The sequence below is a fragment of the Podarcis melisellensis genome, assembly GCF_964234715.1.
Source record: "Podarcis melisellensis genome assembly, chromosome: 8".
Classification (NCBI taxonomy): Eukaryota; Metazoa; Chordata; class Lepidosauria; order Squamata; family Lacertidae; genus Podarcis; species Podarcis melisellensis.
In genome coordinates this window covers 5,050,364-5,066,964 of record NC_138540.1, presented here as the reverse complement: position 1 = coordinate 5,066,964, position 16,601 = coordinate 5,050,364, and the positions used below count along the sequence as shown (strand labels likewise).

The 16,601-nt window shown below is 44.9% G+C and overlaps 1 protein-coding gene across 1 annotated transcript in view; it reads right to left on the bottom strand.

Moving 5' to 3' along the window:
• The window catches only part of TGFA (transforming growth factor alpha), a 48,555-nt gene that overhangs the window by 11,899 nt on the left and 20,055 nt on the right, over window positions 1-16,601 (bottom strand). The window lies entirely within an intron of this gene.

Genomic DNA, 16,601 nt, shown 5'->3' with positions numbered 1-16,601 from the left:
CCATCTAGCCAAGCATCCTGTTCTCACAGTGGCCAACCTGATGCCCGAATGGGAAACTGGCAAGGAGGATCCAAGCGCCAGAGCAACACTCTCCCCTCCTGGGGTTTCTAGCAACTGCAGAGGCAGAGCAGAGCCATCTTGGCCAGTAGCCATCAATAGCCCTCTCCTCCGCAGGTTTTTCTAATCCTCTTTTAAAGCCATCCGCTGGTGGCCATCACTGATTCCTGCAGGCACTTCCACAGGGTGGCAAACATGTTTGGGGTGCACAGAAGAGGCAGCACATTGATGCAGAGGCCATGCTCAGTCAATGTATGTTTTCACCCACGAGTTGATCCTCACCTACCACTGAGGCTCGACTAGAACGCTATAGCTAGAGTGCATGAACCAAGCCAAGGTTTGCCATTACTGTAAGGCAAGCAGAAGGGACAAAGGCACTTAATCTTTGTCTACATAAATAATCTGGGACGCGGGTGGCGCTGTAGGTTAAACCACTGAGCCTAGGACTTGCCAATCAGAAGTTTGGCGGTTCGAATCCCCTGTTGTTCAGTCCCTGCTCCTGCCAACCTAGCAGCTGGAAAGCATGTCAAAGTGCAAGTAGATAAATAGGTACCACTCCAGCAGGAAGGTGAACATTGTTTCCGTGCACTGCTCTGGTTCGCCAGAAGCGGCTTAGTCATGCTGGCTACAAGACCCGGAAGCTCCCTCGGCCAGTAAAGCAAGATGAGCGCCGCAACCCCAGAGTCGGTCATGACTGGGCCTAATGGTCAGGGGTCCCTTTACCATTTACATAAATAATCATTTAAACATTTCCATTGTTTCTGGATTATATTTTTTGGTTTTTGTCTTATTAAACCAGATTAAGTGTAAGGTATTGGTTGTGTTTAGAATAGATTTATGAAAAATTTAGAAAACTTATTGATTAGAATATTTGTATGAGATTGTATGGGAAAAATACAGAATAACAAATACAATTTTGCTTAAAATGTATATAGGAAGTGCAGTGTAAGTGATGGAAGTCAATCAATGAAATTTTATTATTGAGATATTTGTAGAATAAATTTGGAAGAAATTCTTCCAATTTTTCTTCTCCTTATTTTTTCTTTTTCTTTTCTCTTTTCTTCCTTTTTTCTTCTTTTTTATATATGCGTGCTTATCTGAAATATATATGTATGTATGTATTTGCAGTATTTTGCTTGTGTTTTGTAATAATAATGTTAAATAAAATCTAAATAATTTTTTAAAAATTAAAAAAAAAGAAGGGACAAAGGCAGCAGTAACAGCTGTCAATATAAGGATACTTGTCACACATACTTTTGTGGGGTAGTGGGCTGAGAATGTGCGCTGCTAAGAACACATCCATTTACAGGAAGAAGGTAACTGACCATGACATCATTCAACCTTTTTAGAAGCCATGTGTCTTACAACTTAAATAGTCGTAATAATAAATGAAGATATATTTGTGCATTTATGCAAGACATTCCTGGGCTGCCTTTCTGGACACCATCCTCTCAAAGAGGCTCACGGAATATCACATGCCATAAAGCAATCTTCCTAAATTTGGCACCCTCCAGATGTTTTGGTTGACAGCTCGATGGGACTTGTAGTCCAAAACATCTGAAGGACATCATGCCGGGGGGCAGCTGCTACAAATGTCACCTTCCATACTAAGTACCACAGCCACCAGATTGGCAAATTCCACAACAACAAACAACAACAATTTTATTATTTATACCCCACCCATCTGGCTGGGTTTCCCCAGCCATTTTGGGAGGTTTTCAGAATACTGGATAACCCTCATTAGCAATGCACGCCAATGTATTATTTGCCATTACTTGCAAAAAACACCTGGAAAAAATCTTAGTGCAAGAATTGTAACATGCCTTGCAGGAACCAAGGCTGCAATTTTTGCAGCATTTTTGTAAACTACAGTGGTACCTCTGGTTGTGAATGGGATCCGTTTTGGAGGCCCATTCGCAACATGAAAAGAACGCAACCCGCAGCGGCACATTTGCGCATGCAAGGGTTGTGATTCACCGCTTCTGTGCATGACGTCATTTTGCACTTCTGAGCATGTGTGAGTAGTGAAACCCAGAAGTAACCCTTTCCGGTACTTCCAGGTCGCCGCGGGACGTAACCTGAAAGAACGTAACATGAAGCAGATGTAACATGAGGTAAGACTGTACTCAGAGACTATTGCAGTTGAGTCGCATATCAACTGTAGGAGAGCCAATGTGGTACAGTGGATTGACTGTCGAGCTCTAGGATCTGGGAGACCAGGGTTCAAATCTCCACTCTTGCCATGAAGGTCACTGCCTCAACTAACCTACTTCACAGGGTTGCTGTTGTGGGGACTGAATTAAAAGAGGAAGAAGAACCATGTATCCCACCTTGAGCTCCTTGGAGAAAATGTAACAAATAAGAAATAATAATTTAAATAAAAAGAGTTTCATGAGAATTAACTACCTTTAAAAACAGGACATACCGCTTAAAAGCCTCTAAAAGGTTATTGAGACAAAAAGTATCCCTCGTTTGTGATAAAATAGAGAGGCTAACAGATCCTTTGAAAGCCACAGTTTGACCGGTTATGAAAGTATTTTCTGAGAGTGCTTTAAGCTGGACATTGTTAGCACTGGTTACAGATGCTGGCCGACATCTGAAAAATCTCACCCGGGGAAGACGGAGGCTGCAAGATACTTTTCTGGAGCAAGCAACCAACTTCCTTCAGACCAGTCTGCCCGCACTGTTGTGTGGGTGGCTTTACTTTGCTCAAGTAAACCAGATGTTGCAGCAGGCAGACAAAAGCTGATGCCACAATAAATCTGCTAGTCTCGGTTGTTAGTGGAGTGCGAAGTGGTACCCTGGCTCCGTTTCCCAAAGGCTTCCAGGCCCCCAATGACACGGTGAAATCGACGCAGCCGGGCTGCAGTCTGCACACAGCCTTAAAACACGATCCTGAGTGTGTTTACTCACCAGATCCAATGTGGCCCCCGCCACACAGACATCCACGCTTCCCCTCAACTCAAAGCAGAAGAGGTAAACAGAATAAGAAGGCAGGCCTTGTGTGAGAAGGTTTGAAGAACACAGCGATCTTTCAGATTTCGTACGCAGCAGTATGCAGAACTTAAGAAGTGTGCGTGTCTAGTACCGTTTGGAAGGCTTAATTTCATTACATTAAGCTACATACGGTATGTCTGAGCAGAAACGGGATCAGCAGTCTGCCCCTCAGGACTGGACTGCCTCCTGTCGTCACTTGGCCCAAACGCTGCCACATAAGACCTGCCCCGCTCAAAATTTTAGTGTAGCAGCACCTACCCTCTGGAACTCCCTGCCTCTTGACATCAAGCAGGAGCCTTCGCTGTGCACGTTTCGGTGCCTGCTAAAAACATTTTTGTTTAGACAATCCTGTCCAGATGTTTAGAAAGTTGGTGCAAGTTTTAATCCATTTTTAGTCTATTGTTATTTTAACTTTTGGGAAAACCTACATTGTTATCAATTCTTCTTATTGATCATTTTATCTTTTTTTGTAAACTGCTCTGAAGGTTTGGTTGGTTTTTTACAATCAAGCAATGTATAAATTATATGAAATAAAGTAAGAAATAAACGCGTCTGACTTCAACATCTCTCCTGTTTCACCTCCATGAAGGCCTGGCCTTAACCCCCTAAGCCCACACTTCCAAACGGATAGAAATATACTTAGAAAAAGCATTTATATATCACTGTATCATTAAAAAATGTCAAAAGCCATTTACAAATGTGTGTGTGATAAATAATGAAAAGCTCAAAATGAGAGATCATCAACTAACCAATCTGGAAATATGTTCTCTTAATTGCCTGCACAATTTCCTGGCGGCACTGAAAAAGTTTTCAGCAGGTGTCTAAATCTTTTGCAATTATATTTGCCCACTCATAGCTTCCTATCCTTGCTTCTCTAACCACTGCCACCCCCACAACTCAAAATTTACACCACAGGTTCCTGAGGACACCAATTTCTCTCCCCTCCAAAAAATGTAACCAAGCCAACACCACAAACAGCAAGACTCCAAAGAGAACACAAAAACGTAAGAGCCCAATGAATCAGCCCATCTAGTCCAGCATCCTTTTCTCACAGCAGCTGACCAAACATTACTCCCTGTGACTAGGATAACTAGGGGCAGCCTATAGGAAGTTCCCAAGCAGTTAAGAGGTATCCTGTAACTTTGCAAAAGGGATGGGGAAAACTGTGGTCCTCCGACATCTGGAAGTCCAACAACATCTGGTTGGCCATCAGTTCTCCAGCCCTGCCTTAGAAAATCTGCTTGCTGTGGGAATGTAAAAAAGCGAAAAACTTCTGGGAAATGATATATAATGAGATGAAAAAGATCTTGAAATATACATTCATTAAGAAACCAGAAGCATTTTTCTTGGCATTGTGAAGAGATGATATTAATAGACAGGATTTTAAGTTGCTTTTATATGCAATGACGGCAGCAAGAATATTATTGGCACATGATTATTGGCGGATGAAGTTGATGAACTATGCAGAATTAGATAAATTAACTGGAAGTGTTCGAAACCTGCGGGATCAGAGATTCTTAGAAGACTGGAGTAAATATACAAACTATTTGAAAAGTAACTGTAATGAACAGATTATGCTAGTAGGACTGCAAGAAGTTTTGAGACGAGGATTATCTGAAATATTGCAAGAAAGACTATGAGGAGAATTATTAGTTAATGACAATTAAGAGTAATAGCGAAATTAAGAAATGCAGAATAAGTGATAAAGAACGAAAAATAATCAAAGGTGTTGACAGAAGTCTAAAACATTGTATATGATAGGAAGTTATGTTATATGATTGTTGGAAATGATATGTTAAGAAAACCTAATAAAAAAGTATAATTAAAAAAAGAAAAGAAAATCTGCTTGCTTTCCGAAGAGATGTAAAAAAATAAATCTATAAGCACAAGGAAGAACCATAGATACAAGAGAACTACTCTCTCTCTCTCTCTCTCTCTCTCTCTCTCTCTCTCTCTCTCTCTGTGTGTGTGTGTGTGTGTGTGTGTGAGAGAGAGAGAGAGAGAGAGAGAGAGAGAGAGAAACTGTGGCAAAACTTTTGTGCTGGTTATTCCATATAATGAACCATTATTATGAAGAATGTTTGGTATTAAAGAGATTACCAATAAGTATGGATCAGGAAACGTTCAGGGAATCCTGATCCTCCCGCATTGTTACACAATTATTCAACACATCCTGGGCTGTTTTAAATTGTTGGCCAACAGTTGACATGGAAAACAACATCCTGCTCAGCAGATCGCCCCTTATATAGAAAGCCCACCCATTCTCCATTTCAAAGCCCCATCAAGTTCCTGTTGCAGAAAGTTAATGGCAAACCAGGCAGCAGAGCTAATTAAAACCACAACTTCGAAATGTTTCAAATGAGACCCTGGAAGAAATTAAACATCGCTGAAAACTTTTCCTGCATTAAGTTAATATTTTCTTTGAGGAAAAAGGTAGGCTTGTTCCAGTTCTCATAAAACAACTGGAAAATGGAAATGAAATACAGTCGTTCTTAATTGTAGTCAAAGCGCAACAAGAAAACGCATGTCACAGGTCAGGTCAAGAAACTGCGCTGGAAGGCCCCAAGTTGATGAAGAAAGCGAATCCCACTCAGAGGAAAATACTATGCAGGACGCAAGTCACTTATCTTTTGCGAGACCCCCACTTTTTGTGTGCTCTTGAGTGTTTAGCTAGCTTGGGGGGTGGGACACACGGACACACACACACACACACACACACACACACACACACACACACTCCATTAACTCTTTAGTGGCCACATCCCCTTCACCACCCAAACCTTGCATTTGGACCGAGGAGACCCAGTTTAACTCTCTGCACAGCCATGAAATTCACTGTGGGGTCTGCCTTGAACAAATCAGTCCCAGTCTACCACACAGGGTTGTTGTGAGAGGTGCTCACCCAGTACTTCCATGAAGGATATAAATAAAAAATACCCCAAACCACCACCACCCAACATTTTAAAATTCATTGTTTATTGTACTCTGATTTCAAATGGAACAAAACACAGCTGTAAACAGTGGGAGAAGATAAGCTCACTCGGGTTAGTTTTAAAGGAACATGAGCTTAAGGCAAGGGAAAGAGGGATGTATTGCTGTCTAAGTGTTCCTGCTCTTAACTGTAGTGCTTGCTTTGCACAGATCAGTGTCATAATATCATCTCATTCTGTAAGGACCAGCTAGATAATCTATTGACTCCAATTCCAATATTCGTATATGTGCTGTTTATTTGTATATATTTTAAAATTTTACATCTAGATGTTTTATGATGGCCTATACAGTGGTACCTTGGTTCTCAAACTTAATCCGTTCCAGAACTCCGTTCCAAAACCAAAGTGCTCCCAAACCAAGGTGCGCTTTCCCATAGAAAGTAATGCCAAATGGATTAATCTGTTCCAGACTTTTAAAAACAACCCCTAAAACAGCAATTTAACATGGATTTTACTATCCAATGAGACCATTGATCCATAAAATGAAAGCAATAAACAATGTACTGCAGTCACACTATCAATCAATAGCTGAACTGGGTTCCACGCAGTCACAAAAACAAAACAAGAAGCTGTAAAAATAAATAGCAAAACCAGACAGACCTCAGTGTAACACTCAAAACTGAAGTGTGGCACTCAATTCAGAAGCATAACACTCAAAATGGTTTTGTGGCACTCAAAACGGAGCACATTCAGCTTCCGAAAAAAGTTCGCAAACCGGAGCACTTACTTCCAGGCTTGCAGTGTTTGGGTTCCAAGATGTTTGAGTACCAAGGCATTTGAGAATCAAGGTACCACTGCACTTGTAATGCCTAATAAAGGTTTGGGTAAGTAAGTAAATAAGTAAGTAGGGTCTAAACCACAAAGCCTAGGGCTTGCTGATCAGAAGGTCAGTGGTTCGAATCCCCGCGACGGGGTGAGCTCCCGTTGTTTGGCCCCAGCTGTTGCCCACATAGCAGTTCAAAAGCACATCAAGTGCAAGTAAATAGGTACCGCTCCGATGGGAAGGTAAACAGCGTTTTTGTGCACTGCTCTGGTTCGCCAGAAGTGGATTAGTCATGCTGGCCACGAGCGCCACACAGTGGCGTAGCATGGGGGTGCAGGGGGGCCGGCCGCACCGGGCGCCACATCTGGGGGGCGTGCTAATCTAGTGGAAGAGACTCGAGTGCTAAAATCCACGGGTTAGGGGGCGCAAATTACTTGCCTTGCCCCGGGTGCTGACAACTCACGCTACGCCACTGGCGCCACAACCCCAGAGTCGGCCACGACTGGACCTAATGGTCAGGGGTCCCTTTACCTAAGTATGTAAGTAGGTCTATTGACTCACTAGCATAGGTGGACATTATTTTAAGTTCAAGCAATCCTGGGAACTGGATCAGGGCTCATTGTGCAGCTGGAAAGCAATTAACGAGCCATAACTAGACAGCTGTGATTTACAAGCTGATGAAACAGCCCCTCTGATTGTCCCAGGCTTCCACATAAAAAAGGATTCGGTTGCTTCTTTGATTCTCCTCCTACACCTCTAGTCTGATTAATTTATTTAGTTAGTTAGTTAGTTAGTATGCTGCCCTTCGTCTAAAAATCACAGGGTAGTTCCCAACATAAAAATACAAAATGAAAACACAAAATACATAATGAATCAAAAACCAGAGAATGTTAATAAGTCAAAGAAACATTTTTGCCTGCCGCCCAAAGATATGTAATGAAGGCACTAGGTGAGTCTCCTTGGGGAAAGCATGCCACAAATGGGGAGCCACTACAGAAAAGGTGTTGGTGTTGACACCCTCCGGACATCTTGTGGAAAAGGCATACAAAGAAGGGCCTTGGACAATGATCACAGGGTCTGGAGAGGTGGTCTTTGAGGTCTTGCTGTCCTAAGCCATTTAAGGCTTTATAGGAGGTTAAGGGGTGATATGATAGCCATGTTCAAATATATAAAAGGATGTCACATAGAGGAGGGAGAAAGGTTGTTTTCTGCTGCTCCAGAGAAGCGGACACGGAACAATGGATCCAAACTACAAGAAAGAAGATTCCACCTAAACATTAGGAAGAACTTCCTGACAGTAAGAGCTGTTCGACAATGGAATTTGCTGCCAAGGAGTGTGGTGGAGTCTCCTTCTTTGGAGGTCTTTAAGCAGAGGCTTGACAACCATATGTCAGGAGTGCTCTGATGGTGTTTCCTGCTTGGCAGGGGGTTGGACTCTTCCAACTCTATGATTCTATGATTCTATGAAAATCAGCACTCTGAATTCGGCCTGGAAACTAATTGGCAGCCAGTGCAGTCAGGCCAGGATCAGTGTAATATACTCAAGCCATCTTGCCCTGATGTGCAGCCTGGCCACCGAATTCTGCACCAGCTGAAGTTTCTGAACCATTTTTAGAGGCAGCCCTACATACCAGAGGATAGAGGAGAGAAATTAGACAATCCTTGTCCAGATAGAGCCACAGTTGGGCCACCAGCCAAAGCTGATGGAAGGCACTCTGCGCCACTGAGGGACCACCACCTCTAGTTTTTATCAGCCAAGAGGTGCTAGCGGTTGCCACTACGACCCAAGCCCTTTGTCCACATCCTCAAGCCTTACTAACTGAAACTCATCCAACACAACAGTATTAGACAGTTGCTTTGGACACCCCTTGAGATTCATCTGCTGTAATAGAAGAGTCAAGATCCTGGGGCAGACTTTGTGACCACCCATTTATATTTAAATGTGCACCTCAGTATTTGCACCTCAGCATTTCGAACATTTTCCATTGTGTTTTGGTGCTTCGGGGCAGGCACTGACTGTGAAACTCAGAAAAGTGCAAAAGCCAGAGGAGAGTTATGTTCCAACCTGTGCATTAGTTAAGAAGGTGCAAATTTTGGCAAGGGCCACCTGCACATCTGCAAGCGCCAACAGCTCACAGCTAAGCTACTGGGCCCCAGCAGGAAGGGGCTGGATGAGGGTTCGGAAGGCTCACAGCGTCTTAGGATTGCCTTTTTCTACAAGGCGGGGAGACGGGGCAGCAACAGAGGAACGCAGCTCAGTCTACTAGAGCTTCGCTCCGCTAATGTCTGTCCCAACATGAGGAACTGGCATTGAGCATCTTCTAAGAAGGCGGAAATCTTCCCCTCCAAGCTTGGAGCCTCCTATAATTTTGCGCCTGCCTGCCATTTTGAAGTCAAATTGAACACCAGCCTCTTAGAAAGGAGGCTTTATCTGGCTGCCAGGAGTGATATTTATAAGTTCACCTTCCAAGAGACACAAAATGCCTTTCAACAGGCTGCCGTGTAAATAACCAGGGGATGCATGAATTGGCCCCATACAAACCTCCAGAGCTGTTTTGCTTTGAACCTGGGCAGAAGCGTGAAGAAAACACACACACACACATATAGACAGACCCTAAGACATCCGGCTTTTTATGGTCCCACCATTCCAAGTAATGGATCATGTGAGACAGGTTTCCCCTGCCACACACCTCCACACACACACAGGTATTCTGCACAAGCCATATTTCTTACATTTCAGTGCTTTCCAGAAGGGCAAGTGTTGACGTGTAATCTCTTTCAATTCAATCCATTCATAAAATCTACTGAACATCCTATGAGGTGGTAAGGATAGACACAAGACAAGGAATAGAGTAAAGAAGAAAAATAATTCAATGCCCTTTGATTTACTGGGCTATTGCACACATTATGGAAGAAACAGCTGATCCAGCATATTCCACATAGCGCTGCACCAGTGACACCAGAATATTAGTGCAGGAATAGGGAGACCTGCGTTGGGGGAATCCCAAGCTCAAATCTCTACACCTGCCTCCCCTAACTTGGTGCCCTTCAGAGGATCTGGCCCAGCCAGCACAGCCATATGATGCTGGGGGTGATGGGAGTCGTAGTCCAAATCCTCATTGGGCAACAGCTTGGGTGACCTTTTGAAGGCTTCCAGGATATAGTTCAAGGTGAAAGCCCCAAGCCCTCTCAAGCAGCAATGCTGAGGCCATCAGAGACATACCTGAAAGGGAGTCTCCATTCACATTCCAAAAGCTTCCCAAAGGCTTCACAGCCTAAGACCATGCAGTGTGAGATGGGGGAAGAGAAGGGAAGAGAGCCTGGAGCAACTATGCTGGAGAAGTCACTGGAAGTTCACTGGATGCCTGCACTGGAAGCACTGCAATGGCCAACCAATTGAAAGCTTGGGGTGCTGTGCAACTATGTTTTACTCAGAGTTGACCCACTGAAATTAATGACTATGACTAAGGTCCATTTTGCTAATGTTCCTGTAATATATATGAAGCTAGTTATCCTTGCATGCTGCCTTTCAAATGCATTACCACATTGGATAAGTGAATGAATGAATGAATGAATGAATGAATAAAATAATACACAAGGCTCATCTAGAATTCTCAAGTCTGAGAAGGATTACAAGGGTTTGTCAGAGTAATTAGCTTCTGTCAAAGTAATGAGCGGCTGTTTTAAAGATGTAACATTCTGAATTGTTACAATTCCAGTCACAATTCAAGAATGGTACAAACAAAGCTATATCTATATATCCAAGTTACTTAACTGTTACGAAATCACAACACCCAAGTCTATTATTTATAGCCAAGCATGTTAGCAAGAGATTGAGTTGTTCCCTTGGCAAAAAGCCAAGAACCCAGACAGTTATAAATGCCACTGAAAAACCACACACCCCTCTATTAAAAGACAGGAGTCAGTTTAAGTGTGTTCATTTCACAGGGCAGATTGAGGTGGATCCAAAACTGAGCATGTACACACACCTGCGAGATGAGGAAGCAAGCCCTTGCCGTTTGAACAGAGGAATGCCAGGTGAATACCTGGAATATTTACCGGTAACTATGGCAAAATACAGCCAACTGATAATATTTAACCAGACAGTTGACCAGAAGCTCCATCCTAAGAGACAGGGAGCACCCAGGTGCATCAGTAGTACTTTGTCAATAGCAGATGAAACTCTTCAGGATTTGGGCATTCTCCATATGCACAGTTATACTTCATCTCCTCAACTTGTAGGCACTTTGGAATAGTCCAAATCACTTCATAGATACTCAGAATTCAATACCTGAATCACAGGACTCTGTTTGCTTATGAAAGGACTGTGGAAAAACACCAGGAATAGGTCTTCAGACCACAACAGTTATTTGCCTTTGAATTCATTGAAAGTGATGCTAAGAACAGGCCAGAATCACACATTTGCATCCCAGGAAGTCTCTGTGGTACAGAGTGCCTTCTATCAGCTTCAGCTATCAGCTATATCAACTTCTATCAGCTTCAGCTGGTAGCCTAGCTGTGCCATCTTATTGATAACCTAACCTTTGTTGTCTCTGCTCTGGTACCCTCTAGGTTAGATTATTGCAACACACTATATGTAGCTCTGCCTCTGAAGATGGTTCAGAAACTTCAGCTGCTGCAGAATTTGGAAGCCAGGTTGCTTACTGGGACAATACTTGGCGTTAACAAAGGATATTCAGTCACCGGATGTGCAACCATTTGCTTTTCATGAGAAACACAAACCACCTTGCAAAGCAGTGTAACTGTGCAAAACTGCTAGTGTAAAAGTAAAGAGAAGTTTGATTATTTCCCTCATCCTTGGATTTCCTCAGTGCTCCTCTGCCACAAACAACAGTTAAACCAGAAAGCCACATTCTCGCTTGCCAGAGCAAGGGGAATCTGAATTTTGGAAGGTTCAGGACAGACAAAAGAAGAAAGGACTTGTGGCCGACCTGCCTCTCACGCTGAGCCACTGCCAGAAAGCCTCTGCCAGTCAGTGGGGGCAACACTGAGGTAAAAAGGTAAAGGTAAAGGGACCCCTGACCATTAGGTCCAGTCGTGGCCAACTCTGGGGTTGGGGCGCTCATCTCGCTTTATTGGCCAAGGGAGCCAGCGTACAGCTTCCGGGTCATGTGGCCAGCAGTACTAAGCCACTTCTGGTGAACCAGAGCAGCGCACGGAAACACCATTTATCTTCCCGCTGGAGTGATACCTATTTATCTACTTGCACTTTGACGTGCTTTTGAACTGCTAGGTTGGCAGGAGCAGGGACGGAGCAATGGGAGCTCACCCCGTCGTGGGGATTTGAACCGCCGACCTTCTGATCGGCAAGTCCTAGGCTCTGTGGTTTAACCCACAGTGCCACCCGCGTCCCCTAACACAGCTGTAGTGACTATGTAAAATTTTTTTTTACTCTTTCTGGGAAGAGTCAGGTCAAAACTGATTCAAATTAGGCATGCTTAAGACAGTGAACTGTCAAAATGTCTTACAGATATGGTACCTCCGCAGGAAGTGTGTCAAATATCTAAATGGCCAAGAGTTTATGAGGAAACGCGCACATGTTCAGAAGCACTTGCAGCTCAAAAGGGTCAAGAGGCATTGTTAGTGCCAAGGACCGACAGGTCTGCAAGAAGGTATTTCACCCAGGGTAAAACAGAGTCACCCTTTTTTACTACACACCTAGACAGCTGCAGGCTGGGTTGTAAAGTTGCCTTTGGATTTTATAGCTTCACATAAAAGAACAACTGGTCTGCATTCATCCTGCAGATCTCTTGATCATCTGCAAAGTGACACTTGGGGTGGTCTCTCTCCAAGGGCCAAAAAGTTTGATACAGAGCGCGAGGCTAATGCTCCCAAAGAAGCAGAACACGCCACACACCATGACGCCACTGCAACATAGCGGGAGTGCAAAAAAACAACAACACAGAATGTGGCACTGAGTGGAGAAGTCCACTTCCTTAGAACCTACCGTATTTTTCGCCCTATAGGACGTACCGGCCCATAGGACGCACCTAGATTGGGGGGGGAATAAAGGGGGGAAAATTATTTTCCCCCCCAGGCACAGGGCTTCCCCCGACCCCAGCCCCCAGAACGGGTCCCAGAGCGCAGCTTCGGCATTGCTCTGGGTGCTTGCCGGGCTGGGGGGATAGCTTCCTGAAGCCTGGAAAGCGAGAGGGGTCAGTGCGCACAGACGCCTCTCACTCTCCAGGCTTCAGCAAAAGCCTGCATTCGCCCCATAGGATGCACACACATTTCCCCTTCATTTTTGGAGGGGGGAAAGTGCGTCCTATAGGGCGAAAAATACGGTAAGTTTCCATTTAAGGAGGAAAAATATGTTTCCAGTCCTTAGGGTAGCAAGGATTAAAGGGGTGTGAACAAGATCACAGAGAGGGGCTTTGGTACCCAAATTTATACAAACTTGCTTCATTTGTGTAATTTATATGGATTTGTTTTCTTGGCACAAAGCTTTTAGTGCTTTGAGGAAACAGAGTCTGTGTTTGCACACAATCTTAAACTATGGCTTGTTCTAACCATGGTTTGTTCAATCGTAAGTTGTGTCACAGGCAAGGAAAACAAACCACAGCTTGTTTCTCCCAAACTTGGTTTCTTTTCCAGCTGCTTCTACCTCATGATTCAGCTTCTTGCTGAGCATTTGGTGTGTGGACAAACAAACTATGGTTAAGCAGGGCTGTTGGGTTTGGACAACTCATAGCCCACTGGAACGGGTCCAGGAAGACATGCAGACCAACCATGGCTTAGTGTTTGTTGCAACCAGAGCTCTGGGTGACATTATCTCAAAAAGGATATTGTACAGTTGGACAATGTTCAGAAGAACAAAATATTCAAGGGGTGGAGCAGCTCCCCCATGAGGAAAAGTTGCAGAATTTGGGACTATTCAGTTCAGAGAAAAGGTGAGTAAGAGGCAACATGATAGAAGTTTATAAAATTATGCATGGCCGGGAGAAAGTGGACCGAGGAACGTTTTTCTCCCTCTCTCATAACACTAGAATTCATGGACATCTAAAGAACCTGAATGTTGGAAGATTCAGGACAGACAAGAGAAAGGACTTCTTCACACAGCAGGTAAATTATGGAATTTGCTCCCACAGGAGGCAGTGATGGCCACCAACTTGGATGGCTGTAAAGGAGGGTTAGACAAATTCATGGAGGAGGAGAGGGTTAATGGTGGCTATGAGCCTCAGTGGCTATGGTCTGCCTCCATGGTTTCTGAACACCAGTTGCTGGAAGCCACCGGAGAGGAGGGTTCTTGGGCTCAGATCCTGCTCCTGGGCTTCCCACAAGAGGCATCTGGTTGGCCACTGTGAGAACAGGATGCTTGGCTAGATGGGCCATTGGCCTGATCCTGCAAGCTCCTCTTATGTTCTTAGCTTTGGCCCAATTATGCTGCATTACTGACTCCAACGTATTTTTGTTTTGCCAGCGCCCAGGAGAGGTTTGAGGAACCGTCTAGCCTACCGTGGCAAACTTCCCTCTCCAGCAGCATCACTTCAAAGACCCCAGGATTGCCTCCCCCTAAAGGCTGCCGGTTGTGGTTTCAAGGGAGCAAGAAACCCATGTGCAGGATTCCCATACGTCTCAGGCTTGTCTGCACGGAAGGAAAGAAGGGAGGAAGGAAGGAAAGATCCTTTGGCTCCAAAATGCATAAAGTGTGAAGCAGCCACATATGACACACCGCACAGTGCTGGAAGCCCCTACAGCCAGGACAGCAACGAGGTCTCCTCGTAAAGCACTGAAGTTATTATCACGCCAAACTCCTCTCTCTGCCTCCACAGCTGCGGAACATCCTCCTCTTTTCCCACAACTGCAAAGCATCATTAGGGAAGGCTGCCGCCTGATTAGTAACAGACAGAAGCATTTCAGCAGAGATCCTGCCTCCCGTAAAGCTAAGCCGCCCTTTGATCTCAGGACCCGCTCACGCTTTGCATATCCCTCCATGGAAGCCACCCTAACAGCCCAGGGCCAATTTAATTTGCTCCAGGAAGCATCTCATTGGAACAAGGCTGGCCATGTACACAGGTTTAATCTATATAGGAAGGGCGATTTCTGTACACCACAAAAGCTCGGGGTTAATAGCCCAGTGGATTAGAGGATTGCAGAAGCAGATCCCACTCTTAACCCCAGGGCACTGCAAGTTAAAAGAGAATCAGGCCAAGGGCTGAGGCTCCAGAGACAGAATAGCTGGTTCTGCGTCCAGCCTACAGCTGCTTAATGCTCTCTGTACCACAGCACTGAGCAGCTTTCTCCAACCTGGTGCCCTCCAGATGATTTGGGCTTCCACTCACATCAGCTCTAGCATCATACAGCTGTGCTGGCTGGGGCAGATGGACGTGCTAGTCCAACTAGAGGGCACCAGGTTGGGAAAAGGCTGGCGCCAAGACCTTCCTTTGCAAAATGTCTAGGAAGTTTTTCAAAACCTACAAACAGAAACACCCCAAACCTACACCCAAAAAACTGAAAATGCAACTGCTTGAATAAAGGCTAATAGAGAAAATACATATCTAGGCAGAAGAGCAAAAGGAAGGCGGTTTTCCAAAGACAGTTTTGACAACAGCACATTTGGCAAAACTGAGGAGCAGGAACAAGAGGCTGACCACCCCGAAAAGACTCCTAACTGTTGCCTCCTTTCCATTCTCAATCAGCCATACTTTTAAAAAACAAAAACAAAAACCTATTGGATGAAATATTTGGGAAATCCATCACCGCCATGGTCCTTAGAGGTTTGCAGCTGGACCCATTTTGGGTTGATGCAGCAAGGAAATTACTAAGTTCTTCATATTCTAAACTGGGGAAAGACCAGAGAGCTCAATCTATCTACTGGAGAGAGATTGATGGGAGTCAGGTGGGGTGGGCAGGGCGGGGGAGAACAAAAATACATTCCCTTGGCACCCCCCTTCTCCCTCTCCTTTTCCTGCTGAAAATGAGGAGGGAGGTCCCATCCCTTTTGACCCAGTATTACGATCCCTGCTGCAAGAGGAACAAAATGTTGCAAGGCTGGACCAGCTCTGTGTCATTACCTGTCCTCGAGACCAGAAAAACAAAGCTTAAACAGAAGAGTATAATTTTATAACTAGGCAGCTGTGCAGTCCATTCTTATCAAGCCCTGCTGGAATGAGGAAAGGTTTTTGTTTTTTAACTGAGCTGCCACCAGATACCACCTCCTTCCATTTTTGCTAGCAGAAAACCAGGTTAACAATGCTGGAGATAAGAGAATCTCTCTCCTTGGTTACATCAGCTGAAAATGGGAGCAGCTGAACAAGAGGTGACCTAAAAGTGGTTTAAATGAGAAACCCCAGTCACAGAGATCCTGGCAGCCACACCTCCTGCAGTCTCAAAAGAAAGTTCCAATGTTAACTGCTGGGGAGGGGGAGACCTCCAAATGGAAGTATTTGTATTTCTTTACCGTATTTTTCGCCCTATAGGAAGCACTTTTTCCCCTCCAAAAATGAAGGGGAAATGTGTGTGCGTCCTATGGGGCGAATGCAGGCTTCGCGGACCTCTCCGCAAGCAGCGGGAGCGCTCCTGCTGCTTGCGGAGAGTTGCCTGCATGCCGAAGCCTGCGCGCACTGAGCTCAGCACGTCCAGGCTTCGCGGACCTCTCCGCAAGCAGCAGGAGCCAGCACTGGGCTCCCACGGCTTGCAGAGAGTTGCCTGTTTGGGGGCTGGGGTCGGGGGAAGCTCGGGCGGGCCTCCCCCGCCACAGCCCCGCGCCTGGGGGAAAAATAATGTTCCCCCCCTTTATTTCCCCCCAAAAAAACTAGGTGCGCCTTATGGGA